The following is a 25459-nucleotide window of genomic DNA, read 5'->3' on the forward strand; positions in this document are numbered from 1 at the left end:
ATGTGAGGCTTAATAAGCCTCAGAGGAGGGAATGTAGAAGATTTTATTATTTAGAAAACAAGTAATTTTGCTATATATTTGGACACAATTATTTCTTCTGTCTGTGACTTTGGATTTCCTCTGTGTATGTGAAAGACCTTGAATGGAATGTTGTTTGCTGCAGAAAATTCTATTCTGAGAAGTCACATGGTAAAAGACCTTTACCCAAAACTATCTATAGGGTGTGTTACCTTCTTTGGAAGAAGAAGTATGTATATAACTCTGAACAAAAATGTACTCGGGCGCGCACTGGAAGGCCAGAGGGCCAGAGAGCGTTAGAGCGCCGTTCTATGGAACGGGACGGCGTTCGAAAATAAAGTCTAATTATTTCTGGCATCAAAGATCTCTGCGAAGTTATTTTTCAGAAAGATTGAAAACCACAACAATACTTTCCAATATACTAACAAGGAGTTGCAGAGACAGGTTGTCGCCCCCCATCAGCGCGACTACAGCTCGCTACAAACAGCCTTCCCATTTCCAGGAACAGCGTCATATTAGCTCAACGCTTCACAGAAGCCAGTGAATCCAAAAAATAATCTAATACCTGTAGGGTCTGGACCAATCAGACACACACTAATTATTCATATTCACTATATTTAATGAATATAAAGGTCTATGAAACTCTCCCCCAAAACTAACCTCACAAATGAAGTTACTTTGTCAGCCGGGTGTCCGGTTACAGAACACTTTAAGACTGATAACAGACTTTACGACCTCAAAGGAATGTGGCCACATGCGCCACATGCTTAAGAGAGAGAGTCCATCTTTAATTAAATAAACTTTGCGGTGTTACTCTGATCTATGAAGGAACATGCCTCACAGAAACTGTGATGATTTACTGTCTCGTGTACTATTAGGTATAACAACATGGTATGTTTGATTGGGGTGTATGTGGTTGAACAACCACCCAACGGTCAATATAACCTCACCTGTATCATGCTTCCTAGCAAATTAATCCTCATTTAATGACACACACTTTGATGTACATCACCTTCTCTTAGAATGCAATGTGAATTTGTTATGTCTATTTGAGCTTGAATGAACAGTCTAAGCATGCTGGGGACAAAGACCATAAATCAACTAAGAGCCGCTTCCCCTCTCGGACATGTCACCTTACTCATAGGTCAGTTCAAACCTTAGGGGTTGGTTCTTTTCTCAGGGTATATCAGAGGCAGGCAACAGTGACCGCCCTCTCTTAGTTTTTTCATCCAGCCGCAACACTTTTCTGGTGAGACTGGGGAGCCCCCTCCCCCTCCACGGGGGCCCACGGGCCCAGCAGGCCTCGATTCCAACCAGATCCGGCCTCATGGAAAAGAGAGAAGACTCTCTCACAAAGAACCAAGGACAATCTCAGGAGTTTTGGAACAAAGACTCCAACCAACAAAGACTCCAACCAACAACGACTCCAATCACCCATCCTTCCGACTTCCTCACTTCTCCTGGGTGCTCGGCGTGGCCTCAACAGAGTCCCAGGCCTTCACCAAACCAGTCATGCGTTCCTGGAGAAAGAGAACGCTCAACCAACTTCCACTTGACACTGCCGGAACCATCAACGACTCCAATTTTCAACAACTTCAAGAATTGTTCCCATTACAAATGCAAGTATTCAATTCAATGAAATGTGAAAATGAAATTCTGATGGTTCTTCTCATAGACCCTCTTCCGGTTTCCAATTTCATCCTATCACTAACCTATTTATGTATTCATGTGTGTATGTTGTTTAGTTTATTTATATTCATATAAATATCTATATTTAGTTAATAAAACTTGTACATAATATGTATTTGGTTCTGTTTTGTTTGCAATACAAGTCACTTTACGATCACGGTTTTTGCTACTGGCTCAAAGTACTGTACAGGCGAAGAAATAATTATTCTTCGGTGGCCATGGAAAGATACCCTTTATTAGAATAAATTAATAATCAAAATAGTTCGTTGGAAGAACTGATTAATTGATTGTAATATTAATTCAGCCACATCAAGTTAATCCAATTAACTGACCCAAATATTTATAATTAATAATAACAATATATTATTGATTATTAATATTTCCAAAACCTGAGTTCCTTACATAGCTCACCATTACCTGCAGTGTGTTTCGAGCTGTGGCCTTCCGGCTCGTCTTAGGACAGACTGTGGGACAGAAAATGGAGACATGGCTGCCATCCACTGTTCTTTAAGAGAGGACCACACCGATGACTTTGCAGGTTCTCTCAGCCACATGTGTATGGCACTTCAACTGCCAATCAAAGGATTGAAAGTTGGTGGTCCTTTTTCAGGAAACAGAGGTACGTTTAACAATACTGTTACTCACATATTTTTCAATACTGTTTCATATTTCTGTAATCTTTTCGTAATATTATGCTGGGTTGGAACCATACAATGCTGACTTTGAAAATGTAGGCTTATTTATATGAGCGTCATACATGGATCAGGCTGTGTACTGCCGATTGTGCAATAGTTATGATAAGTAAAAGGATTAGTGTGCATGGTTGACTGTTTCAAATTGTAATAAGTGTTGACAGTCCATTCTGCACTGGTGAATGCAGTGCAGAATGTTGTTTTCCAAGACTGTCACATAATTTAAGTATTTGTATTAGAAACATTTATACAAAACTAAAATCACTGTACTCCATTATTAGGACACAGTTCTGGATGGATTTATTCAGTGACCTGAGAGAGAGACACTACTTCAATGGCACCCATGAACACAAGTGCCTTGTACGGTATGTGTTCCTGGGCATCTTTCAGAAAGAGCTTGATGAACACCGAGAGCTTTGGAATAACCATACCATCAGACCCGTCCGGCAGTCTCTCTGTCCATCTGGGAAACCTGATACCATTTACAACCTGCCTCACAGGTTTGTATGTAACACCTGTATTGTCATTTTCAATAAATGTTTGGTTGGTTTCCCTTTGAGATTTAAACACTATTCAAAATGAGTTCACTGTTGTGCTTTCTGTGCGGCCTTAGGTTTGGTGGAAGGGATTGTGGATTCCCAGTGGATCCCCAAGTGTTACAGGAGTTCAAAGACCTTCTGCCACCCACAAACAGTTTGTGTGGAGATGCTAACCTCCAAGCATATTTTGCCAACTTGGAGAGACAGAGCCAGCTCGCTCCACCCCTCAACTGGCCAGCTGCTGTTGACAACTACATTAGACTTGTTAGAAATGGCTGGTCTTTGAGAGAGAGAACTAACAGACGTGTAGGCAGTTTATTTTCTTTCAGACAGCATTGCCTCCAGTGTGGTGTACTGATATGGACACCTTAAATTAAAGGTTAAATTAAAAGCAAAGATATTAATCGATTGCAATGACTTCCCTTACTTTTTCCACCATCACAATGTATGCTTTTGGTGTTAACAGTGTTGATAAATACGGTATGCTGAAGCTAATGGTGACTTTCATGCTAGATCGGTAACATTTCATGACCAATTTATGCAACAACAAATAAACTTCATTCTGATGGCTCTTGCAAAATGTTTCAGAATAGACAAACTTACATTTTCTTATAAAAATTATTTTATTTCTTTTAACTGTTAAAATACTGACAAACAGTAAAGTGCGAACAGTAACAGCAATGTAAATCTGTCACGGAAAGTTTCCAAATAGAGAAACTTGCACCTTTTCTTATACAAAAAATCATTGGACTTCTGTAAACCATGTAACCATACAAATAGTAAAGTGCGAACAGTAACAGCAATGTAAATCTGCCATGAAAAGTTTCCAAATAGAGAAACTTGCACCTTTTCTTATAAAAAAAAAAATGGATTTCTGTAAACAATGTAACAGTGCAAAGTGCAATGCAAACAGTAACAACAATAATGCAAATTTGCCACTGATAATTAATTTCTGATTGACACCTCAATGGAGCCCAAATCCTGGAGCGTTCTTGATTCCATAATTCATGGCTTCCTCAAAGATTTCATATGAGGGTAAGATCGGGAGTTTTAATGTGTTCGCGCAGACATTAGCCTCAGGAAACCTTGAGTGTTTTCTGGAATGTGAGTTGAGGCTGTGGTATTAATTTTGCTGCTGGGATTTCTTTCAGGCCTGTGGCGAACATCAGAATGTCCTGCAAGGACATCCCTGACCCTTCCTCTGTGGGGGTTGGGAGTAAAGAAACACATTGAGATTTATCATCCATTTGTGAACTTCACTTCAAACAACATACAGAAAATTATACCTTTTACAGCGATTAAGTAGTCCAGCCAGTAGCTAAGCACTCTCTCCTCCTCATGGCGATTTGAGCTACCAGTTGGGCTCATTTCTGGACGGAACAGTGACTCTACACTCTCGGCTGTCAGGTCTTCCGCACTGTAACACATGTAGGGCAGGAAAATGGAGGGATGCTGTTCCAGAGCGTTGAAAAAGTTGAGGGTAGCCAGGCCATCCTTGAACCTATTACCGGGTTGGGTTGTGGGTGAGGGGAAGAGGCAGATCATGGTAAGTTCTTAATGCTATTGCCAGTAGGACTCACATTTGTTAGACACTCATTTGAGTTTCATTCAAATTCTCGTTTGAATTCTTACAAAGTAGTCAGAGTGACCTACCTCTGGAAGGAAACATTGTTGCGGTAGGTGAAGTACCACTGGATGTAACCATCCACAACTTTTTCCTTATCCTCCAGTGTCCTCAGGCATTATAGCATCCTGCTGTCTGAAGCATGCTGGAGTGCTTATCTGCGAGTTCCACGAGTTCTTCCAGTGTCCTAGCATTCTTAATCTAGAGTAAAATAAAAACACTGTCTGTACACTCTAAAAAATGTTGGGTTATTTTGTGTACCCAATAACATTTCTTCTGGTGAGAAAATCCTGCACAACAGCTCTGTACTTTCATGTCAAGTTATAATATTTTGTCTATGATATAATGCACTTGTTTAAAGATTAATCCATTGTTCTTTCTGTTTTATGTAAAGACACTCTTGGAGATGTTGCTTTAAAAACCCTGCCAGCTATCCTTCCTCCATTGCCACACAAAACAGGCTGCAAGATGGCTCGGCCCTCTTACCATGAGGCAAAACAAGCATTTGTTGATTTACAGCCTGTAGGTACATCATTTATGACAACACATTTGGGGTAATATTTGATCCATTTGTGCATATTTACCATTTAAAATTTCTATTTAAAGGTTGGAACAAACATCATCAAGTATTTGGAGGAGGAGGAGCAACGGAGGCAATTCCCTCATGTCCTGCAGCTTGGGGACAAATTCAACTGCTCACAAGCCTTCGTCATTGTGGGAGGAGCGGCACTAGAGCAAGACAGCCTTTTACAAGCTGTGGATACATGCTTTAAATTATTTTATGTTTTAGACATTGAGTATCCAACGCCTGCGGCAGCTGTTTGGCAGTTGCTACAACACACAATATTTCACGAGTTCACACTTACATACAATTAAAGGGAATAAAGTATAATGCGTATTTGGCGTGCTGTACGGGGGGAGGGCTCCGAGCTCGGAATTCGGCCCGAACCCAGAGTACTCCCCCCTGTATGTAAAGTGGTTTAGGACTAGAAGAGTGGAGAAGGGGTGGTGGAGGGACGCTGCTAAACTGTCAGAGAAATGAGGTGAGAGTGCTGAGTCTATATATACACGTTTTAATCATGATTGCTGAGTGCTCTCCACCCGTGTTAATTATCTGAACGTGCTTCTCCCGAACTTTGTTAATAAAACATCATATTCTGTGCCAGGAGGAGTTCCATCAACTCATTGTCGCCTACTTAGGCAGTTTATAATTGGATAAGCTGGACAAGCTTTGGTTTGTTTTGTTTGTGTATTTGTATTCCATGTTTCTTAGAACTTAAAACATAATTGTAATTAAATTAATTTTAGCATTCTGTGGCAGGAGCTGTTCCCTCAACACACTGTCGCCTTATGAGGCAGTTTATAATTGCATTACTTCTATTTATTTATTTATTTATTTATTGAAAGAATTTCTTATTTTAAGGAAGTAAATGAAAGCAATTGCAAACAATAACTTAATGAAAATGTTTACAACTTGTAATGTTTACAACTGTTTATTTGTGTTTTTGTGATCCATGTTTCTTAGAACTTAAAACATAACTCTAAATTAATTAATTTTAACATTAATATTCTGTGCCTGGAGGTGTTCCCTTCAACACGTTGCCTTATGAGGCAGTTTATAATTGCATTACTTTTTTATTTTTTATTTATTGAAACACTTGCAACAATAACTTTTGAATGCAATGTCTAATTGGATGTAAATAAAGCATTGTTAATATACTTAAGTTGTGAGTGAGTGAGTTATTTTCATGGAAATAATAGTAATTATAATTAATATTAATAATAGTTTGATTAAAGCATTTTGGCCAAATAACCCAACAGATTCGTTTTTTGAAACCCAATTTATTGGGTAAAACTAGTTACCTAAGTTATTGGGTTAAAATAACCCAACAATAGGTCGGTGCTATATCAACCCACCATTGGATTAGCTGTTGGGTTGATTTTAACCCAACTTTTTTAAGTGAGTATTGGTTGGAATTTAGACTACATATTAGTGACAAAGCATGGAAGTCACTGGTTTTATTCCAATATCACACTGGTTTTTCAAGCTACTGGGGTGTCCAAATTGTTGATTGTTCATCAAAATATATAAAAAAAAAATTCTTGAATATTCTTAGAAACACATAATTACAATTACCTCAAGGAGAACATTCCTGACTTCAGTATCAGGTATATCCTCAATTGGTGCCTCAATGGTCTTAACTTTACCAACCAGGTACTGGTAGAAGCTTGGGGAAAAGCATCGAGGCCCTGGACCACCATGTACAATGGAGACGGCAACCATTCTTCCAACATGGAAATACTCATCACCTTCTGCAGCTAACAATGGCAATGTTCCACGGTTAGTTCAAATTGATTTATAATACTGTCAAAATGTGACAAAAAGTGAACTACCTTTGCTATCAAATGACAGGTATTTGCCATCTTCTTTGCCTTCAAAAAATCGACTGGTTTTAATGGCGTCCATCAAGAGTGTCAGAAATTCCCATGTAGGCCCTCCTGTGTCCACAGCCTCCTCTGTTTGCCCGATGTCATCAGTGAATTTGACCAAAAGGCTACAGGTGGGGTCAAATGAGGAACGTTTGAATCCCCTCAGAGCACCATCCCAGACATTAGCACGGTTTATATTTAACCTGCTACAGCTTTTTGTGTTAATGTTGTATGACAGATTTGACAGAACGTCTGCAGCCGTCAGTCCAATATCTGCGTCTCTGCAACACAAGAAAGAGAAACATTAACACTGCCTTTTATTTGGATAATTAAAATATAAATCTTTTATGGTCCCATTACAGTGAGAACACCATATGTGTGTGATGAAATGTGATGGGCATAAGCATGAAGCACACATTGCAAGCTTTCAATAATTTCTGCCAGATTTTGTTTCGGTTTAGGGGTAAGTAAAAAAATATATACAATTTGAATATTTGCTTTAATAATTGTATGGCAACAGAAACCAGGTAAAATGCCAAATGTAGCTTGAACTATGTAATATATCTGAGGAAACAAACAAAAAAAACAACAACAAAGGTTGACAGCATTATTTCTATCAAAGTACCTGTCTTCCTCCTGAAAATTGTCTACGTCCTCAACATCAGAGCAACTGCTGTCAATGACAACTGGTGCATAGATCTTGGTATATGTGCTGTGGATTAAAGGAACAATGAAATACTAAAACAAGATGGTTGTGAAATTACAGTAAAAAGTGTTATACTTGGTACTGTAATGCATTACATTCAGCAGTCAATATTTCATGCTAAACCCAGAGCCAAAAGTATTAGTGCAATGAACGAACAATTTGAATCCATTGTGACTTACTTGTAGAAGTCACATGATGTGGTGTTTTTGGGTCCTGGTCCTGCTCCATTGGCCTGTTTATGAAAGTAGAGATAACACCAAACAAATTAACAATAATTACATCATTAACATAAACTTAATAACATTACAGAATAATACATACTTGCCCATCAGATGGCCTGGACACTGTTGGTGGACATTGTTTTGGTAAACTAAAACAAACAAATAATTTGAATAATTTAATTTAAATCATAATATAGATATTTGTTAATATGATTTAAAGAGCACAACATGCTCGATCTATTCCTTCTCGCAATTGAAAGAAAAAATAAATGAATGCTGTGAAATACGTGGATAATCAAAAACCACAAGCACAGGTCTCAAATTAGCGGGAGAAACTTACATTTTCAGTGGAAGGCTAGCAAATGCCTCATCATCGGATTCTGAAGAGGAGTCATCTCCATGACTTTGGAAAGAGAAAATGATGCATCATTATTAGGCTAGGTATATGCAAAATATATGGCAATTTTACAACCAGCACAAATTAAATTAAGAACTCACTTAATTACCAACCATTATCAATTATTATTATTATTATTTTACATACATGTACTTCAATACTTACTCGAATCCTGAAGGGGGCAGATGTACAGTACGATCCTCTGGTAAGACTTTCCAATGGCCTCTTTATAATGTTCAAGGACAAAGGGTTTGTCTGTGCCTGGTATATTTTGTACCTGAGAGCCATCAGGATATACCAGGACATATTCTCCATCGTACATCATGTCTTGATTAAAATCTCGCTGTTTTTTTATAGCAGCTGGCAAAATTTGTTTTGATGACCACAGGGGTTCAACATTTAATGGCAAAGTTTTCCCTCTTATAGGTTTTAACCCATATTTTGTTCTGGTCATTATGCCAATTGAAATCTACAGAAATAAGAAAAGAAGAAAAACAAACATGTTTAAGACTGTGTGTACTGTGTAATAGTCACATTGTGACCTAAACCTCCATATTAGTTTACCTTGACCATAATGTTTGGTTTCTTTTTAGCCTTTGAAAAGGTCCTCCTCTCAGCCTCTTTAACTTCCCTGAACCTCATGAATTGACCTGCTCTTCCTTGGATACTTGTCTCATTCACTAACACACACACACACACACACACACACACACACACTGATTCATTATAGCTATGCTTTGTGATTGGTTGATAAATTGCCACCTTTCTGACAGCTAAAACCATGGGACAATTCAATGCAGCACAGTAACGTTAAAATGGGAGCACAGTAAGGGGATATTACCTGTAGGCCCACGGCCTAGGCTTGATGACGTGGATGGACACACCGTAAGGAACCCCACGTTCAGACCACACGACGGGCAAAACTTGGGAGCGTCCCCCAGTTGCTCGGCACAATACGGACAGAACATTTCAAACTAAAAATTAAATAAATAGTTCAGATATCAGGACAACATTGTACAAACGCCAGTAATGCATCTATTTAATGGCCAGACGCGAGCTAGCCAGCTAACTTAGTTTCCAGCTAACAACGTTGGCAGACTAATACGTTATGGGGACAATAACTTAATATGTTAAAAACACACAAAACCACTTCGGTATCAGAGCACATCGACAAGTCTGTCATAATGAAAGAGAAACACTTACCTCTTGAGACAACAAAAGCACAGCACACATTCAAAAAATAGCGCTAAGACAACCGGATGGATGCGGGTCCGTCATTGATTATGCCCCCCCCGGAAACATTTCCGTTGTGTTTTTGCAGTTTGCAGTTTGTTTCCCTATTTGCTCGTGCTGCGAATATTTGCAGCGAATGTGAAATCGACAAAGTTGTTTTCTGAATTTGCATGTGTTTTCTGAATTTGTATGTGTTTTCTGAATATGTAGTTGTTGTGGCGTTGTTTGCATGTGTTTTCTGAATTTGTATGTGTTTTCTGAATATGTAGTTGTTGTGGGGTTTGTATGTGTTGTGACCCTTCTCGGCCACCGTACTTTACAAATATGAATATATAATTCATGAAAATCTTTCTGGATTTTGTCTTTCAGATCAGCTGAAAGCATAGCAGAGATTGCTTTCCATTTCTACCAGCTGAGACAGAGTTTAGATGTATTGTAACTGGAGGTTCCAAAAACATTTCAGACACAAGTATTGAGAGTTTCAGATATTCCCTCTTTCTTCAACAGAGCCCTGAATGCCCCCCGGGTTTTGGAAATAATCCCCTAACCTCTTTCATGATGTAATCAGCTATTTTCCTGACCTGCTACCTCTTTTAGACTTTTTATGCCAACACATTGTAGAAGGTTCAGCAAGTGGCGCTGTGGCTTAGTTTGTCAAAGTGCCTGTCTTGTAAACAGGAGATCCTGGGTTCGAATCCCAGCAGTGCCTATGCCACAGGATGTGGGCACCGCTCACTTAATCTTTTACATATGTAAATCTTTGCCTGCTGAACAGTGTGCATCTGCACAAAATGTGGAAATCTAAGAAGTGATGTGCATGCAATAGCGTCTTAAAGTTTGTCTTTTGTGGCTCTGTGGCACAATGGATTGCGCATTGGACTTCTAGATTGTGAATGGAGATATTCAAAGGTTGTGGGTTCGAGTCCCACCAGAGTCGTGCATACCCTCTTTTGCTCAGATGTCTTTGTGTTGGACAAGCATATGCTTAAAACTTGAATCCATAAACTACTTCAGAAGCATACCCTTCACGTTCTGCTTATTTCCCTCTTTGGACACACCCAACTCAGATCACAGAGTACTCTACTAATTAACTTAAGTCACCTATTTAAATAAGAATAGGTTGAAATCCACTGGTCTAGGCCAAAATCTGCAACAACCTATTGTTGGCCACCTACCTAGAAAAAAAAGAAGAAAAAAAAAACACGCTTTCCATTTCTCCAAGCTGAAACAGCATTTAGATGTATCGTAACTGGAGGTTCCCGAAACATTTGAGACACGAGTACTGAGAGTTTCGATCCAGAAATAAATGGCTTGAGATATTCCCTTGTCCCTCAACAGAAGCCTGCACACCTTTCAGGTTTTGGAAATAATCCTGTAACTTCAAAGGGACCTATTCATGATGTAATCAGCTATTCTCCTGACATGCTACCTCTTTTAGACTTTGTATACAAAAGCATCGAACCAGTGACAGTAACTTTTGTGTGGCTTAGTTGGTTAAAGCGCCTGTCTAGTAAACAGGAGATCCTGGGTTCGAATCCCAGCAGTGTCTTATCTGTGGCTTCTAAGAGTAGTCATTCAATCATCTCTGATGTGAAAGTCTTGGCAGGAAAGTCAATCTGGTCTTTTCGGTTGCAAATGAAGGTTTTAAAAAGTGTCCCGTTTTTTGGGTCCCACCAGAGTCACGAATGGTGTCCCTTTGCACAGACGTCTTTACCAGACTGACATTTGCTTAAAGCTGGGGTTTTCCAACTTTTTCAGAAGCCTACGCAGCACATTTTTCTTCTTTTCCTTATTGAGCACACCCAAGTCAGATCGTCCAGTACGTTACTTATCAATCAATTATTTGATTCACCTGTATTAAATGAGAGAGATAATAAAACAAATATATATATATGTGGTGCAGATGCGCTTCAAGAATGGTTTGTAAGTTCCTGGCTTAGGCCTGAAATCTGCTACTACCGATTGATATGGTCAAGCCTATGGATATTTGTACAAACAAAGTCTTTACATATATGAAGAATAATACATGGATATCTTTCTGGATTTTGCCCTTTCATATCAGAAGAAGGCTCAGGAAACATTTTAGGCATGACTATCGAGAGTGTAGAGCCAAAATTAAATGAGTTCAGACATTCCCTTGAGGCGTGAAAGGCCCTCGTGTTTTGGGAAACAATCCTCTTACCTCTAAGGGACCTCGTTCATGACGTGATCAGCTGTTTTCCTGATGTGGTACCTCTTTTAGACTTGTTTTACCAACAAATTTCACAGTATCTGGCGCTGTGGCTTAGCTGGTCAAAGCGCCTGTCTCGTAAACAGGAGATCCTGGGTCCAAATCCCAGCAGTGCCTTTGGCACAGGATATGGGAGTGCTTAACCTTTTCACATATGAAAGTCTTTGCATGACGAACTGTGTTTACCTGCACAAAACAGGAAAAACTAAGAAGTGCTGCGCATGCAACACTTCCCTGAAGTGTGTCATTTTATGGTACAATGGATAGAACTTTGGACTTCTAGGATGCGAATGGAGAAATTCCCTGGTTGTGAGTCCCACCAGAATAGTCAGTGGCCTCTTTTGCTCTGATGTCTCTGTGAGTCAGACATATGTTTAAAACTGGGGTCCACAAACTACTTCAGAAGCCTACCCTTCACATTCTGCTCATCTCCCTTATTGGAAACACCCACGTCAGATCATAGAGTACTCTACTAAGTAGCTCAATTAACCCTTTTGAAATAAGGTAAATAACGAAAATGTATAGCGTCTGGGAGGTTTCGAGAATGTTTTGAAAACCACTGGCTTAGGCCAGAATCTGCTACTTCCTATTGTTGAGATCCAGCCTCTGGATGTATTCAAAACAGTCTTTACAAATATGAATATATAATTCATGAAAAGCTTTCTGGATTTTGTCTTTCAGATCAGCTGAAAGCATAGCAGAGATTGCTTTCCATTTCTCCTAGCTGAGACAGAGTTTAGATGTATTGTAACTGGAGGTTCCAAAAACATTTCAGAAACACGTATTGAGAGTTTCAGATATTCCCTCTTTCTTCAACAGAGCCCTGAATGCCCCTCGGGTTTTGGAAATAATCCCCTAACCTCTTTCATGATGTAATCAGCTATTTTCCTGACCTGCTGCCTCTTTTAGACTTTTTATAGCAACACATTGTAGAAGGTTCAGCAAGTGGCGCTGTGGCTTAGTTGGTCAAAGCGCCTGTCTAGTAAACAGGAGATCCTGGGTTCGAATCCCAGCAGTGCCTATGCCAGTGGATGTGGGCACCGCTCACTTAATCTTTTACATATGTAAATCTTTGCATGCTGAACAGTGTGCATCTGCACAAAATGTGGAAATCAAAGAAGTGATGTGTATGCAATAGCGTCTTAAAGCTTGTCTTTTGTGGCTCTGTGGCGCAATGGATAGCGCATTGGACTTCTAGATTGTGAATGGAGATATTCAAAGGTTGTGGGTTCGAGTCCCACCAGAGTCGTGCATACTCTCTTTTGCTCAGATGTCTTTGTGTTGGACAAGCATATGCTTAAAACTTGAATCCACAAACTACTTCAGAAGCATACCCTTCACGTTCTGCTTATTTCCCTTATTGGACACACCCAACTCAGATCACAGAGTACTCTACTAATTAACTTAAGTCACCTATTTAAATAAGAATAGGTTGAAATCCACTGGCCTAGGCCAAAATCTGCAACAACCTATTGTTGGCCACCTACCTAGAAAAAAAGAAGAAAAAAAAACACGCTTTCCATTTCTCCAAGCTGAAACAGCATTTAGATGTATCGTAACTAGAGGTTCCCGAAACATTTGAGACACGAGTACTGAGAGTTTCGATCCAGAAATAAATGGCTTGAGATATTCCCTTGTCCCTTGAAGGAATACAAGTTTATTAAAAGGTTTAATCTAACTTCTAATACTATCATATATAAACTGAGAAAGTTCTGTTTGTTGAAGTTAGCATTTCAGGTTAGGATGGTAAATGATATCAGCTGTGAAACAGTTTCCAGCAAGAGAATCTGGCAAATCCTGTTTTCTCCATTGTAAGTTAAATGAGTCTGATCACTGAGACTTTCTTTAATGGCTCTGGGATGGCTCTTGGAACCAGAGTTCCTGGCCACTATCAGCATTTGAATAGTTATCCTGATTCCATTGGATTGGTAATGCCCTCAGAGTAGGGTGTGTTCGTACTACATTTGCATGCTTTGTTTGAATTTGTCTCCACCTCCAGAAGTCCCTCCTCTTAAAAGGCCTATAATATACCATGTAAAGTTACTTTAATTTAGACGATGTTGGAATGACTGCAGCTACCGACAAGCAATAAAGAACTTCTGCTTGGAAAACTTCCACCGTCTCCTGGTCTGAGCTTCTAACTTTTCTACAAAGAAAAAGTTCACAACACCCTTATCCCTCAACAGAAGCCTGCACACCTTTCAGGTTTTGGAAATAATCCTGTAACTTCAAAGGGACCTATTCATGATGTAATCAGCTATTCTCCTGACATGCTACCTCTTTTAGACTTTGTATACAAAAGCATCGAACCAGCGACAGTAACTGGCGCTGTTGCTTAGTTGGTCAAAGCGCCTGTCTAGTAAACAGGAGATCATGGATTCGAATCCCAGCAGTGCCTATGCCACAGGATGTGGGCACCGCTCACTTAATCTTTTACATATGTAAATCTTTGCATGCTGAACAGTGTGCATCTGCACAAAATGAGGAAATCTAAGAAGTGATGTGGATGCAATAGCGTCTTAAAGCTTGTCTTTTGTGGCTCTGTGGCGCAATGGATAGCGCATTGGACTTCTAGATTGTGAATGGAGGTATTCAAAGGTTGTGGGTTCGAGTCCCACCAGAGTCGTGCATACCCTCTATTGCTCAGATGTCTTTGTGTTGGACAGGCATATGCTTAAAACTTGAATCCACAAACTACTTCAGAAGCATACCCTTCACGTTCTGCTTATTTCCCTTATTGGACACACCCAACTCAGATCACAGAGTACTCTACTAATTAACTTAAGTCACCTATTTAAATAAGAATAGGTTGAAATCCACTGGCCTAGGCCAAAATCTGCAACAACCTATTGTTGGCCACCTACCTAGAAAAAAAGAAGAAAAAAAACACGCTTTCCATTTCTCCAAGCTGAAACAGCATTTAGATGTATCGTAACTGGAGGTTCCCGAAACATTTGAGACACGAGTACTGAGAGTTTCGATCCAGAAATAAATGGCTTGAGATATTCCCTTGTCCCTCAACAGAAGCCTGCACACCTTTCAGGTTTTGGAAATAATCCTGTAACTTCAAAGGGACCTATTCATGATGTAATCAGCTATTCTCCTGACATGCTACCTCTTTTAAACTGTGTATACAAAAGCATCGAACCAGTGACAGTAACTGGCGCTGTGGCTTAGTTGGTTAAAGCGCCTGTCTAGTAAACAGGAGATCCTGGGTTCGAATCCCAGCGGTGTCTTATCTGTGGCTTCTAAGAGTAGTCATTCAATCATCTCTGATGTGAAAGACAATCTGGACTTCTCGGTTGCAAATGAAGGTTTTAAAAAGTGTGCCGTTTTTTGGGTCCCACCAGAGTCACGAATGGTGTCCCTTTGCACAGACGTCTTTACCAGACTGACATTTGCTTAAAGCTGGGGTTTTCCAACTTTTTCAGAAGCCTACGCAGCACATTTTTCTTCTTTTCCTTATTGAGCACACCCAAGTCAGATCGTCCAGTACGTTACTTATCAATCAATTATTTGATTCACCTGTATTAAATGAGAGAGATAATAAAAAAAATATATATATGTGGTGCAGATGCGCTTCAAGAATGGTTTGCAAGCTCCTGGCTTAGGCCTGAAATCTGCTAGTACCGATTGATATGGTCAAGCCTATGGATATTTGTACAAACAAAGTCTTTAAATATATGAAGAATAATACATGGATATCTTTCTGGATTTTGCCCTTTCATATCAGAAGAAGGCTCAGGAAACATTTTAGGCATGACTATCGAGAGTGTAGAGCCAAAATTAAATGAGTTCAGACATTCCCTTGAGGCGTGAAAGGCCCTCGTGTTTTGGAAACAATCCTCTTACCTCTAAGGGACCTCGTTCATGACGTGATCAGCTGTTTTCCTGATGTGGTACCTCTTTTAGACTTGTTTTACCAACAAATTTCACAGTACCTGGCGCTGTGGCTTAGCTGGTCAAAGCGCCTGTCTCGTAAACAGGAGATCCTGGGTTCAAATCCCAGCAGTGCCTTTGGCACAGGATATGGGAGTGCTTAACCTTTTCACATATGAAAGTCTTTGCATGACGAACTGTGTTTACCTGCACAAAACTGGAAAAACTTAAGAAGTGCTGCGCATGCCACACTTCCCTGAAGTGTGTCATTTTATGGTACAATGGATAGAACTTTGGACTTCTAGGATGCGAATGGAGAAATTCCCTGGTTGTGAGTCCCACCAGAATAGTCAGTGGCCTCTTTTGCTCTGATGTCTCTGTGAGTCAGACATATGTTTAAAACTGGGGTCCACAAACTACTTCAGAAGCCTACCCTTCACATTCTGCTCATCTCCCTTATTGGACACACCCACATCAGATCATTGAGTACTCTACTAAGTAGCTCAATTAACTCTGTTGAAATAAGGAAGATAACGAAAATGTATAGCGTCTGGGAGGTTTCGAGAATGGTTTGAAAACCACTGGCTTAGGCCAGAATCTGCTACTTCCTATTGTTGAGATCCAGCCTCTGGATGTATTCAAAACAGTCTTTACAAATATGAATATATAATTCATGAAAATCTTTCTGGATTTTGTCTTTCAGATCAGCTGAAAGCATAGCAGAGATTGCTTTCCATTTCTCCCAGCTGAGACAGAATTTAGATGTATTGTAACTGGAGGTTCCAAAAACATTTCAGACACAAGTATTGAGAGTTTCAGATATTCCCTCTTTCTTCAACAGAGCCCTGCATGCCCCTCGGGTTTTGGAAATAATCCCCTAACCTCTTTCATGATGTAATCAGCTATTTTCCTGACCTGCTACCTCTTTTAGACTTTTTATGCCAACACATTGTAGATAGTTCAGCAAGTGGCGCTGTGGCTTAGTTGGTCAAAGCGCCTGTCTTGTAAACAGGAGATCCTGGGTTCGAATCCCAGCAGTGCCTATGCCACAGGATGTGGGCACCACTCACTTAATCTTTTACATATGTAAATCTTTGCATGCTGAACAGTGTGCATCTGCACAAAATGAGGAAATCTAAGAAGTGATGTGCATGGAATAGCGTCTTAAAGTTCGTCTTTTGTGGCTCTGTGGCGCAATGGATAGCGCATTGGACTTCTAGATTGTGAATGGAGATTTTCAAAGGTTGTGGGTTCGAGTCCCACCAGAGTCGTGCATACCCTCTATTGCTAAGATGTTTTGGAAACAATCCTCTTACCTCTAAGGGACCTCGTTCATGACGTGATCAGCTGTTTTCCTGATGTGGTACCTCTTTTAGACTTGTTTTACCAACAAATTTCACAGTATCTGGTGCTGTGGCTTAGCTGTTCAAAGCGCCTGTCTCGTAAACAGGAGATCCTGGGTTCAAATCCCAGCAGTGCCTTTGGCACAGGATATGGGAGTGCTTAACCTTTTCACATATGAAAGTCTTTGCATGACGAACTGTGTTTACCTGCACAAAACTGGAAAAACTAAGAAGTGCTGCGCATGCAACACTTCCCTGAAGTGTGTCATTTTATGGTACAATGGATACAACTTTGGACTTCTAGGATGCGAATGGAGAAATTCCCTGGTTGTGAGTCCCACCAGAATAGTCAGTGGCCTCTTTTGCTCTGATGTCTCTGTGAGTCAGACATATGCTTAAAACTTGAATCCACAAACTACTTCAGAAGCATACCCTTCACGTTCTGCTTATTTCCCTTATTGGACACACCCAACTCAGATCACAGAGTACTCTACTAATTAACTTAAGTCACCTATTTAAATAAGAATAGGTTGAAATCCACTGGCCTAGGCCAAAATTTGCAACAACCTATTGTTGGCCACCTACCTAGAAGAAAAAGAAGAAAAAAAAAACACGCTTTCCATTTCTCCAAGCTGAAACAGCATTTAGATGTATCGTAACTGGAGGTTCCCGAAACATTTGAGACACGAGTACTGAGAGTTTCGATCCAGAAATAAATGGCTTGAGATATTCCCTTGTCCCTCAACAGAAGCCTGCACACATTTCAGGTTTTGGAAATAATCCTGTAACTTCAAAGGGACCTATTCATGATGTAATCAGCTATTCTCCTGACATGCTACCTCTTTTAGACTTTGTATACAAAAGCATCGAACCAGTGACAGTAACTGGCGCTGTGGCTTAGTTGGTCAAAGCGCCTGTCTAGTAAACAGGGGATCCTGGGTTTGAATCCCAGCAGTGCCTAATCTGTGGCTTCTAAGAGTAGTCATTTAACCTTCTCTGACGTGAAAGTCTTGGCAGGAAAGACAATCTGGACTTCTCGGTTGCAAATGAAGGTTTTAAAAAGGTTGTCGTTTTTTGGGTCCCACCAGAGTCACGAATGGTGTCCCTTTGCACAGACGTCTTTACCAGACTGACATTTGCTTAAAGCTGGGGTTTTCCAAGTTTTTCAGAAGCCTACGCAACACATTTTTCTTCTTTTCCTTATTGAGCACACCCAAGTCAGATCGTCGAGTACGTTACTTATCAATCAATTATTTGATTCACCTGTATTAAATGAGAGAGATAATAAAAAATATATATATATGTGGTGCAGATGCGTTTCAAGAATGGTTTGCAAGCTCCTGGCTTAGGCCTGAAATCTGCTACTACCTATTGATATGGTCAAGCCTATGGATATTTGTACAAACAAAGTCTTTACATATATGAAGAATAATACATGGATGACTTTCTGGATTTTGCCATTTCATATCAGAAGAAGGCTCAGGAAACATTTTAGGCATGACTATCGAGAGTGTAGAGCCAAAATTAAATGAGTTCAGACATTCCCTTGAGGCGTGAAAGGCCCTCGTGTTTTGGAAACAATCCTCTTAACTCTAAGGGACCTCTTTCATGACGTGATCAGCTGTTTTCCTGATGTGCTACCTCTTTTAGACTTGTTTTACCAACAAATTTCACTGATCTGTGGCTTAGCTGGTCAAAGCGCCTGTCTCGTAAACAGGAGATCCTGGGTTCAAATCCCAGCAGTGCCTTTGGCACAGGATATGGGAGTGCTTAACCTTTTCACATATGAAAGTCTTTGCATGACGAACTGTGTTTACCTGCACAAAACTGGAAAAACTTAAGAAGTGCTGCGCATGCAACACTTCCCTGAAGTGTGTCATTTTATGGTACAATGGATAGAACTTTGGACTTCTAGGATGCGAATGGAGAAATTCCCTGGTTGTGAGTCCCACCAGAATAGTCAGTGGCCTCTTTTGCTCTGATGTCTCTGTGAGTCAGACATATGTTTAAAACTGGGGTCCACAAACTACTTCAGAAGCCTACCCTTCACATTCTGCTCATCTCCCTTATTGGACACACCCAACTCAGATCACAGAGTACTCTACTAATTAACTTAAGTCACCTATTTAAATAAGAATAGGTTGAAATCCACTGGCCTAGGCCAAAATTTGCAACAACCTATTGTTGGCCACCTACCTAGAAGAAAAAGAAGAAAAAAAACACGCTTTCCATTTCTCCAAGCTGAAACAGCATTTAGATGTATCGTAACTGGAGGTTCCCGAAACATTTGAGACACGAGTACTGAGAGTTTCGATCCAGAAATAAATGGCTTGAGATATTCCCTTGTCCCTCAACAGAAGCCTGCACACATTTAAGGTTTTGGAAATAATCCTGTAACTTCAAAGGGACCTAATCATGATGTAATCAGCTATTCTCCTGACATGCTACCTCTTTTAGACTTTGTATACAAAAGCATTGAACCAGTGACAGTAACTGGCGCTGTGGCTTAGTTGTTTAAAGCGCCAGTCTAGTAAACAGGAGATCCTGGGTTCGAATCCCAGCAGTGTCTTATCTGTGGCTTCTAAGAGTAGTCATTCAATCATCTCTGATGTGAAAGACAATCTGGACTTCTCGGTTGCAAATGAAGGTTTTAAAAAGTGTGCCGTTTTTTGGGTCCCACCAGAGTCACGAATGGTGTCCCTTTGCACAGACGTCTTTACCAGACTGACATTTGCTTAAAGCTGGGGTTTTCCAACTTTTTCAGAAGCCTACGCAGCACATTTTTCTTCTTTTCCTTATTGAGCACACCCAAGTCAGATCGTCCAGTACGTTACTTATCAATCAATTATTTGATTCACCTGTATTAAATGAGAGAGATAATAAAAAAAAAATATATATGTGGTGCAGATGCGCTTCAAGAATGGTTTGCAAGCTCCTGGCTTAGGCCTGAATTCTGCTAGTACCGATTGATATGGTCAAGCCTATGGATATTTGTACAAACAAAGTCTTTAAATATATGAAGAATAATACATGGATATCTTTCTGGATTTTGCCCTTTCATATCAGAAGAAGGCTCAGGAAACATTTTAGGCATTACTATCGAGAGTGTAGAGCCAAAATTAAATGAGTTCAGACATTCCCTTGAGGCGTGAAAGGCCCTCGTGTTTTGGAAACAATCCTCTTACCTCTAAGGGACCTCGTTCATGACGTGATCAGCTGTTTTCCTGATGTGGTACCTCTTTTAGACTTGTTTTACCAACAAATTTCACAGTACCTGACGATGTGGCTTAGCTGGTCAAAGCGCCTGTCTCGTAAACAGGAGATCCTGGGTTCAAATCCCAGCAGTGCCTTTGGCACAGGATATGGGAGTGCTTAACCTTTTCACATATGAAAGTCTTTGCATGACGAACTGTGTTTACCTGCACAAAACTGGAAAAACTTAAGAAGTGCTGCGCATGCAACACTTCCCTGAAGTATGTCATTTTATGGTACAATGGATAGAACTTTGGACTTCTAGGATGCGAATGGAGAAATTCCCTGGTTGTGAGTCCCACCAGAATAGTCAGTGGCCTCTTTTGCTCTGATGTCTCTGTGAGTCAGACATATGTTTAAAACTGGGGTCCACAAACTACTTCAGAAGCCTACCCTTAACATTCTGCTCATCTCCCTTATTGGACACACCCACGTCAGATCATTGAGTACTCTACTAAGTAGCTCAATTAACTCTGTTGAAATAAGGAAGATAACGAAAATGTATAGCGTCTGGGAGGTTTCGAGAATGGTTTGAAAACCACTGGCTTAGGCCAGAATCTGCTACTTCCTATTGTTGAGATCCAGCCTCTGGATGTATTCAAAACAGTCTTTACAAATATGAATATATAATTCATGAAAATCTTTCTGGATTTTGTCTTTCAGATCAGCTGAAAGCATAGCAGAGATTGCTTTCCATTTCTCCCAGCTGAGACAGAATTTAGATGTATTGTAACTGGAGGTTCCAAAAACATTTCAGACACAAGTATTGAGAGTTTCAGAAATTCCCTCTTTCTTCAACAGAGCCCTGCATGCCCCTCGGGTTTTGGAAATAATCCCCTAACCTCTTTCATGATGTAATCAGCTATTTTCCTGACCTGCTACCTCTTTTAGACTTTTTATGCCAACACATTGTAGAGAGTTCAGCAAGTGGCGCTGTGGCTTAGTTGGTCAAAGCGCCTGTCTTGTAAACAGGAGATCCTGGGTTCGAATCCCAGCAGTGCCTATGCCACAGGATGTGGGCACCACTCACTTAATCTTTTACATATGTAAATCTTTGCATGCTGAACAGTGTGCATCTGCACAAAATGTGGAAATCTAAGAAGTGATGTGCATGCAATAGCGTCTTAAAGTTTGTCTTTTGTGGCTCTGTGGCGCAATGGATAGCGCATTGGACATCTAGATTGTGAATGGAGATATTCAAAGGTTGTGGGTTCGAGTCCCACCAGAGTCGCGCATACCCTCTATTGCTCAAATGTTTTTGAAACAATCCTCTTACCTCTAAGGGACCTCGTTCATGACGTGATCAGCTGTTTTCCTGATGTGGTACCTCTTTTAGACTTGTTTTACCAACAAATTTCACAGTATCTGGCGCTGTGGCTTAGCTGGTCAAAGCGCCTGTCTCGTAAACAGGAGATCCTGGGTTCAAATCCCAGCAGTGTCTTTGGCACAGGATATGGGAGTGCTTAACCTTTTCACATATGAAAGTCTTTGCATGACGAACTGTGTTTACCTGCACAAAACTGGAAAAACTAAGAAGTGCTGCGCATGCAACACTTCCCTGAAGTGTGTCATTTTATGGTACAATGGATACAACTTTGGACTTCTAGGATGCGAATGGAGAAATTCCCTGGTTGTGAGTCCCACCAGAATAGTCAGTGGCCTCTTTTGCTCTGATGTCTCTGTGAGTCAGACATATGCTTAAAACTTGAATCCACAAACTACTTCAGAAGCATACCCTTCACGTTCTGCTTATTTCCCTCTTTGGACACACCCAACTCAGATCACAGAGTACTCTACTAATTAACTTAAGTCACCTATTTAAATAAGAATAGGTTGAAATCCACTGGCCTAGGCCAAAATTTGCAACAACCTATTGTTGGCCACCTACCTAGAAGAAAAAGAAGAAAAAAAAACACGCTTTCCATTTCTCCAAGCTGAAACAGCATTTAGATGTATCGTAACTGGAGGTTCCCGAAACATTTGAGACACGAGTACTGAGAGTTTCGATCCAGAAATAAATGGCTTGAGATATTCCCTTGTCCCTCAACAGAAGCCTGCACACATTTCAGGTTTTGGAAATAATCCTGTAACTTCAAAGGGACCTATTCATGATGTAATCAGCTATTCTCCTGACATGCTACCTCTTTTAGACTTTGTATACAAAAGCATCGAACCAGTGACAGTAACTGGCGCTGTGGCTTAGTTGGTCAAAGCGCCTGTCTAGTAAACAGGAGATCCTGGGTTCGAATCCCAGCAGTGCCTAATCTGTGGCTTCTAAGAGTAGTCATTTAACCTTCTCCTTCTCTGACGTGAAAGTCTTGGCAGGAAAGACAATCTGGACTTCTCGGTTGCAAATGAAGGTTTTAAAAAGGTTGTCGTTTTTTGGGTCCCACCAGAGTCACGAATGGTGTCCCTTTGCACAGACGTCTTTACCAGACTGACATTTGCTTAAAGCTGGGGTTTTCCAACTTTTTCAGAAGCCTACGCAACACATTTTTCTTCTTTTCCTTATTGAGCACACCCAAGTCAGATCGTCGAGTACGTTAATTATCAATCAATTATTTGATTCACCTGTATTAAATGAGAGAGATAATAAAAAATATATATATATGTGGTGCAGATGCGCTTCAAGAATGGTTTGCAAGCTCCTGGCTTAGGCCTGAAATCTGCTACTACCTATTGATATGGTCAAGCCTATGGATATTTGTACAAACAAAGTCTTTACATATATGAAGAATAATACATGGATAACTTTCTGGATTTTGCCATTTCATATCAGAAGAAGGCTCAGGAAACATTTTAGGCATGACTATCGAGAGTGTAGAGCCAAAATTAAATGAGTTCAGACATTCCCTTGAGTCGTGAAAGGCCCTCGTGTTTTGGAAACAATCCTCTTACCTCTAAGGGACCTCTTTCATGACGTGATCAGCTGTTTTCCTGATGTGCTACCTCTTTTAGACTTGTTTTACCAACAAATTTCACTGATCTGTGGCTTAGCTGGTCAAAGCGCCTGTCTCGTAAACAGGAGATCCTGGGTTCAAATCCCAGCAGTGCCTTTGGCACAGGATATGGGAGTGCTTAACCTTTTCACATATGAAAGTCTTTGCATGACGAACTGTGTTTACCTGCACAAAACTGGAAAAACTAAGAAGTGCTGCGCATGCAATACTTCCCTGAAGTGTGTCATTTTATGGTACAATTGATAGAACTTTGGACTTCTGGGATGCGAATGGAGAAATTCCCTGGTTGTGGGTTTTGAGTCCCACCAGAATAGTCAGTGGCCTCTTTTGCTCTGATGTCTCTGTGAGTCAGACATATGTTTAAAACTGGGGTCCACAAACTACTTCAGAAGCCTACCCTTCACATTCTGCTCATCTCCCTTATTGGACACACCCACGTCAGATCATAGAGTACTCTACTAAGTAGCTCAATTAACCCTTTTGAAATAAGGTAAATAACAAAAATGTATAGCGTCTGGGAGGTTTCGAGAATGTTTTGAAAACCACTGGCTTAGGCCAGAATCTGCTACTTCCTATTGTTGAGATCCAGCCTCTGGATGTATTCAAAACAGTCTTTACAAATATGAATATATAATTCATGAAAAGCTTTCTGGATTTTGTCTTTCAGATCAGCTGAAAGCATAGCAGAGATTGCTTTCCATTTCTCCTAGCTGAGACAGAGTTTAGATGTATTGTAACTGGAGGTTCCAAAAACCTTTCAGAAACACGTATTGAGAGTTTCAGATATTCCCTCTTTCTTCAACAGAGCCCTGAATGCCCCTCGGGTTTTGGAAATAATCCCCTAACCTCTTTCATGATGTAATCAGCTATTTTCCTGACCTGCTACCTCTTTTAGACTTTTTATAGCAACACATTGTAGAAGGTTCAGCAAGTGGCGCTGTGGCTTAGTTGGTCAAAGCGCCTGTCTAGTAAACAGGAGATCCTGGGTTCGAATCCCAGCAGTGCCTATGCCAGTGGATGTGGGCACCGCTCACTTAATCTTTTACATATGTAAATCTTTGCATGCTGAACAGTGTGCATCTGCACAAAATGTGGAAATCTAAGAAGTGATGTGTATGCAATAGCGTCTTAAAGCTTGTCTTTTGTGCCTCTGTGGTGCAATGGATAGCGCATTGGACTTCTAGATTGTGAATGGAGATATTCAAAGGTTGTGGGTTCGAGTCCCACCAGAGTCGTGCATACCCTCTTTTGCTCAGATGTCTTTGTGTTGGACAAGCATATGCTTAAAACTTGAATCCACAAACTACTTCAGAAGCATACCCTTCACGTTCTGCTTATTTCCCTTATTGGACACACCCAACTCAGATCACAGAGTACTCTACTAATTAACTTAAGTCACCTATTTAAATAAGAATAGGTTGAAATCCACTGGCCTAGGCCAAAATCTGCAACAACCTATTGTTGGCCACCTACCTAGAAAAAAAAGAAGAAAAAAAAACACGCTTTCCATTTCTCCAAGCTGAAACAGCATTTAGATGTATCGTAACTAGAGGTTCCCGAAACATTTGAGACACGAGTACTGAGAGTTTCGATCCAGAAATAAATGGCTTGAGATATTCCCTTGTCCCTTGAAGGAATACAAGTTTATTAAAAGGTTTAATCTAACTTCTAATACTATCATATATAAACTGAGAAAGTTCTGTTTGTTGAAGTTAGCATTTCAGGTTAGGATGGTAAATGATATCAGCTGTGAAACAGTTTCCAGCAAGAGAATCTGGCAAATCCTGTTTTCTCCATTGTAAGTTAAATGAGTCTGATCACTGAGACTTTCTTTAATGGCTCTGAGATGGCTCTGGGAACCAGAGTTCCTGGCCACTATCAGCATTTGAATAGTTATGCTGATTCCATTGGATTGGTAATGCCCTCAGAGTAGGGTGTGTTCGTACTACATTTGCATGCTTTGTTTGAATTTATCTCCACCTCCAGAAGTCCCTCCTCTTAAAATGCCTATAATATACCATGTAAAGTTACTTTAATTTAGACGATGTTGGAATGACTGCAGCTACCGACAAGCAATAAAGAACTTCTGCTTGGAAAACTTCCACCGTCTCCTGGTCTGAGCTTCTAACTTTTCTACAAAGAAAAAGTTCACAACACCCTTATCCCTCAACAGAAGCCTGCACACCTTTCAGGTTTTGGAAATAATCCTGTAACTTCAAAGGGACCTATTCATGATGTAATCAGCT

The 25459-nt window shown here is 40.3% G+C and overlaps 2 long non-coding RNA genes and 21 other non-coding genes across 23 annotated transcripts; 22 read left to right on the forward strand and 1 right to left on the reverse strand.

Moving 5' to 3' along the window:
* Positions 1 to 2264: 2264 nt before the first annotated feature.
* On the forward strand, positions 2265 to 3106 carry LOC143747590 (uncharacterized). The gene is made up of 3 exons (XR_013206767.1): positions 2265 to 2326; positions 2681 to 2764; positions 3013 to 3106. It is a non-coding gene; the product is annotated as an uncharacterized LOC143747590 (long non-coding RNA).
* Positions 3107 to 8492: 5386 nt separating this feature from the next.
* Positions 8493 to 9290, reverse strand: LOC143747591 (uncharacterized). The gene is made up of 3 exons (XR_013206768.1): positions 9158 to 9290; positions 8881 to 8996; positions 8493 to 8785 (listed from the first exon to the last, which is right to left on the reverse strand). It is a non-coding gene; the product is annotated as an uncharacterized LOC143747591 (long non-coding RNA).
* Positions 9291 to 10184: 894 nt separating this feature from the next.
* On the forward strand, positions 10185 to 10258 carry trnat-ugu (transfer RNA threonine (anticodon UGU)). The gene has a single exon. It is a non-coding gene; the product is annotated as a tRNA-Thr (tRNA).
* Positions 10259 to 10397: 139 nt separating this feature from the next.
* Positions 10398 to 10486, forward strand: trnar-ucu (transfer RNA arginine (anticodon UCU)). Its single transcript is given in 2 exon segments — positions 10398 to 10434; positions 10451 to 10486. It is a non-coding gene; the product is annotated as a tRNA-Arg (tRNA).
* A 1336-nt stretch (positions 10487 to 11822) lies between these two features.
* Positions 11823 to 11896, forward strand: trnat-cgu (transfer RNA threonine (anticodon CGU)). The gene has a single exon. It is a non-coding gene; the product is annotated as a tRNA-Thr (tRNA).
* An 830-nt stretch (positions 11897 to 12726) lies between these two features.
* trnat-agu (transfer RNA threonine (anticodon AGU)) lies at positions 12727 to 12800 on the forward strand. The gene has a single exon. It is a non-coding gene; the product is annotated as a tRNA-Thr (tRNA).
* A 139-nt stretch (positions 12801 to 12939) lies between these two features.
* On the forward strand, positions 12940 to 13028 carry trnar-ucu (transfer RNA arginine (anticodon UCU)). The gene is given in 2 exon segments: positions 12940 to 12976; positions 12993 to 13028. It is a non-coding gene; the product is annotated as a tRNA-Arg (tRNA).
* A 1075-nt stretch (positions 13029 to 14103) lies between these two features.
* Positions 14104 to 14177, forward strand: trnat-agu (transfer RNA threonine (anticodon AGU)). Its single transcript has one exon. It is a non-coding gene; the product is annotated as a tRNA-Thr (tRNA).
* Positions 14178 to 14316: 139 nt separating this feature from the next.
* trnar-ucu (transfer RNA arginine (anticodon UCU)) lies at positions 14317 to 14405 on the forward strand. Its single transcript is given in 2 exon segments — positions 14317 to 14353; positions 14370 to 14405. It is a non-coding gene; the product is annotated as a tRNA-Arg (tRNA).
* Positions 14406 to 14941: 536 nt separating this feature from the next.
* Positions 14942 to 15015, forward strand: trnat-agu (transfer RNA threonine (anticodon AGU)). The gene has a single exon. It is a non-coding gene; the product is annotated as a tRNA-Thr (tRNA).
* Positions 15016 to 15722: 707 nt separating this feature from the next.
* trnat-cgu (transfer RNA threonine (anticodon CGU)) lies at positions 15723 to 15796 on the forward strand. The gene has a single exon. It is a non-coding gene; the product is annotated as a tRNA-Thr (tRNA).
* An 831-nt stretch (positions 15797 to 16627) lies between these two features.
* trnat-ugu (transfer RNA threonine (anticodon UGU)) lies at positions 16628 to 16701 on the forward strand. Its single transcript has one exon. It is a non-coding gene; the product is annotated as a tRNA-Thr (tRNA).
* Positions 16702 to 16840: 139 nt separating this feature from the next.
* Positions 16841 to 16929, forward strand: trnar-ucu (transfer RNA arginine (anticodon UCU)). Its single transcript is given in 2 exon segments — positions 16841 to 16877; positions 16894 to 16929. It is a non-coding gene; the product is annotated as a tRNA-Arg (tRNA).
* A 136-nt stretch (positions 16930 to 17065) lies between these two features.
* Positions 17066 to 17139, forward strand: trnat-cgu (transfer RNA threonine (anticodon CGU)). The gene has a single exon. It is a non-coding gene; the product is annotated as a tRNA-Thr (tRNA).
* A 748-nt stretch (positions 17140 to 17887) lies between these two features.
* trnat-agu (transfer RNA threonine (anticodon AGU)) lies at positions 17888 to 17961 on the forward strand. Its single transcript has one exon. It is a non-coding gene; the product is annotated as a tRNA-Thr (tRNA).
* A 1535-nt stretch (positions 17962 to 19496) lies between these two features.
* trnat-agu (transfer RNA threonine (anticodon AGU)) lies at positions 19497 to 19570 on the forward strand. The gene has a single exon. It is a non-coding gene; the product is annotated as a tRNA-Thr (tRNA).
* Positions 19571 to 20277: 707 nt separating this feature from the next.
* On the forward strand, positions 20278 to 20351 carry trnat-cgu (transfer RNA threonine (anticodon CGU)). Its single transcript has one exon. It is a non-coding gene; the product is annotated as a tRNA-Thr (tRNA).
* An 831-nt stretch (positions 20352 to 21182) lies between these two features.
* trnat-ugu (transfer RNA threonine (anticodon UGU)) lies at positions 21183 to 21256 on the forward strand. Its single transcript has one exon. It is a non-coding gene; the product is annotated as a tRNA-Thr (tRNA).
* Positions 21257 to 21395: 139 nt separating this feature from the next.
* On the forward strand, positions 21396 to 21484 carry trnar-ucu (transfer RNA arginine (anticodon UCU)). The gene is given in 2 exon segments: positions 21396 to 21432; positions 21449 to 21484. It is a non-coding gene; the product is annotated as a tRNA-Arg (tRNA).
* A 136-nt stretch (positions 21485 to 21620) lies between these two features.
* Positions 21621 to 21694, forward strand: trnat-cgu (transfer RNA threonine (anticodon CGU)). Its single transcript has one exon. It is a non-coding gene; the product is annotated as a tRNA-Thr (tRNA).
* Positions 21695 to 22441: 747 nt separating this feature from the next.
* On the forward strand, positions 22442 to 22515 carry trnat-agu (transfer RNA threonine (anticodon AGU)). The gene has a single exon. It is a non-coding gene; the product is annotated as a tRNA-Thr (tRNA).
* Positions 22516 to 24146: 1631 nt separating this feature from the next.
* On the forward strand, positions 24147 to 24220 carry trnat-agu (transfer RNA threonine (anticodon AGU)). Its single transcript has one exon. It is a non-coding gene; the product is annotated as a tRNA-Thr (tRNA).
* Positions 24221 to 24359: 139 nt separating this feature from the next.
* On the forward strand, positions 24360 to 24452 carry trnar-ucu (transfer RNA arginine (anticodon UCU)). Its single transcript is given in 2 exon segments — positions 24360 to 24396; positions 24413 to 24452. It is a non-coding gene; the product is annotated as a tRNA-Arg (tRNA).
* The last annotated feature ends 1007 nt before the right edge of the window (positions 24453 to 25459 follow it).

This window comes from Siphateles boraxobius, unplaced genomic scaffold (genome assembly GCF_051911475.1).
Source record: "Siphateles boraxobius isolate OS27281-9 unplaced genomic scaffold, OSU_SipBor_1 23, whole genome shotgun sequence".
Taxonomy (NCBI): Eukaryota; Metazoa; Chordata; class Actinopteri; order Cypriniformes; family Leuciscidae; genus Siphateles; species Siphateles boraxobius.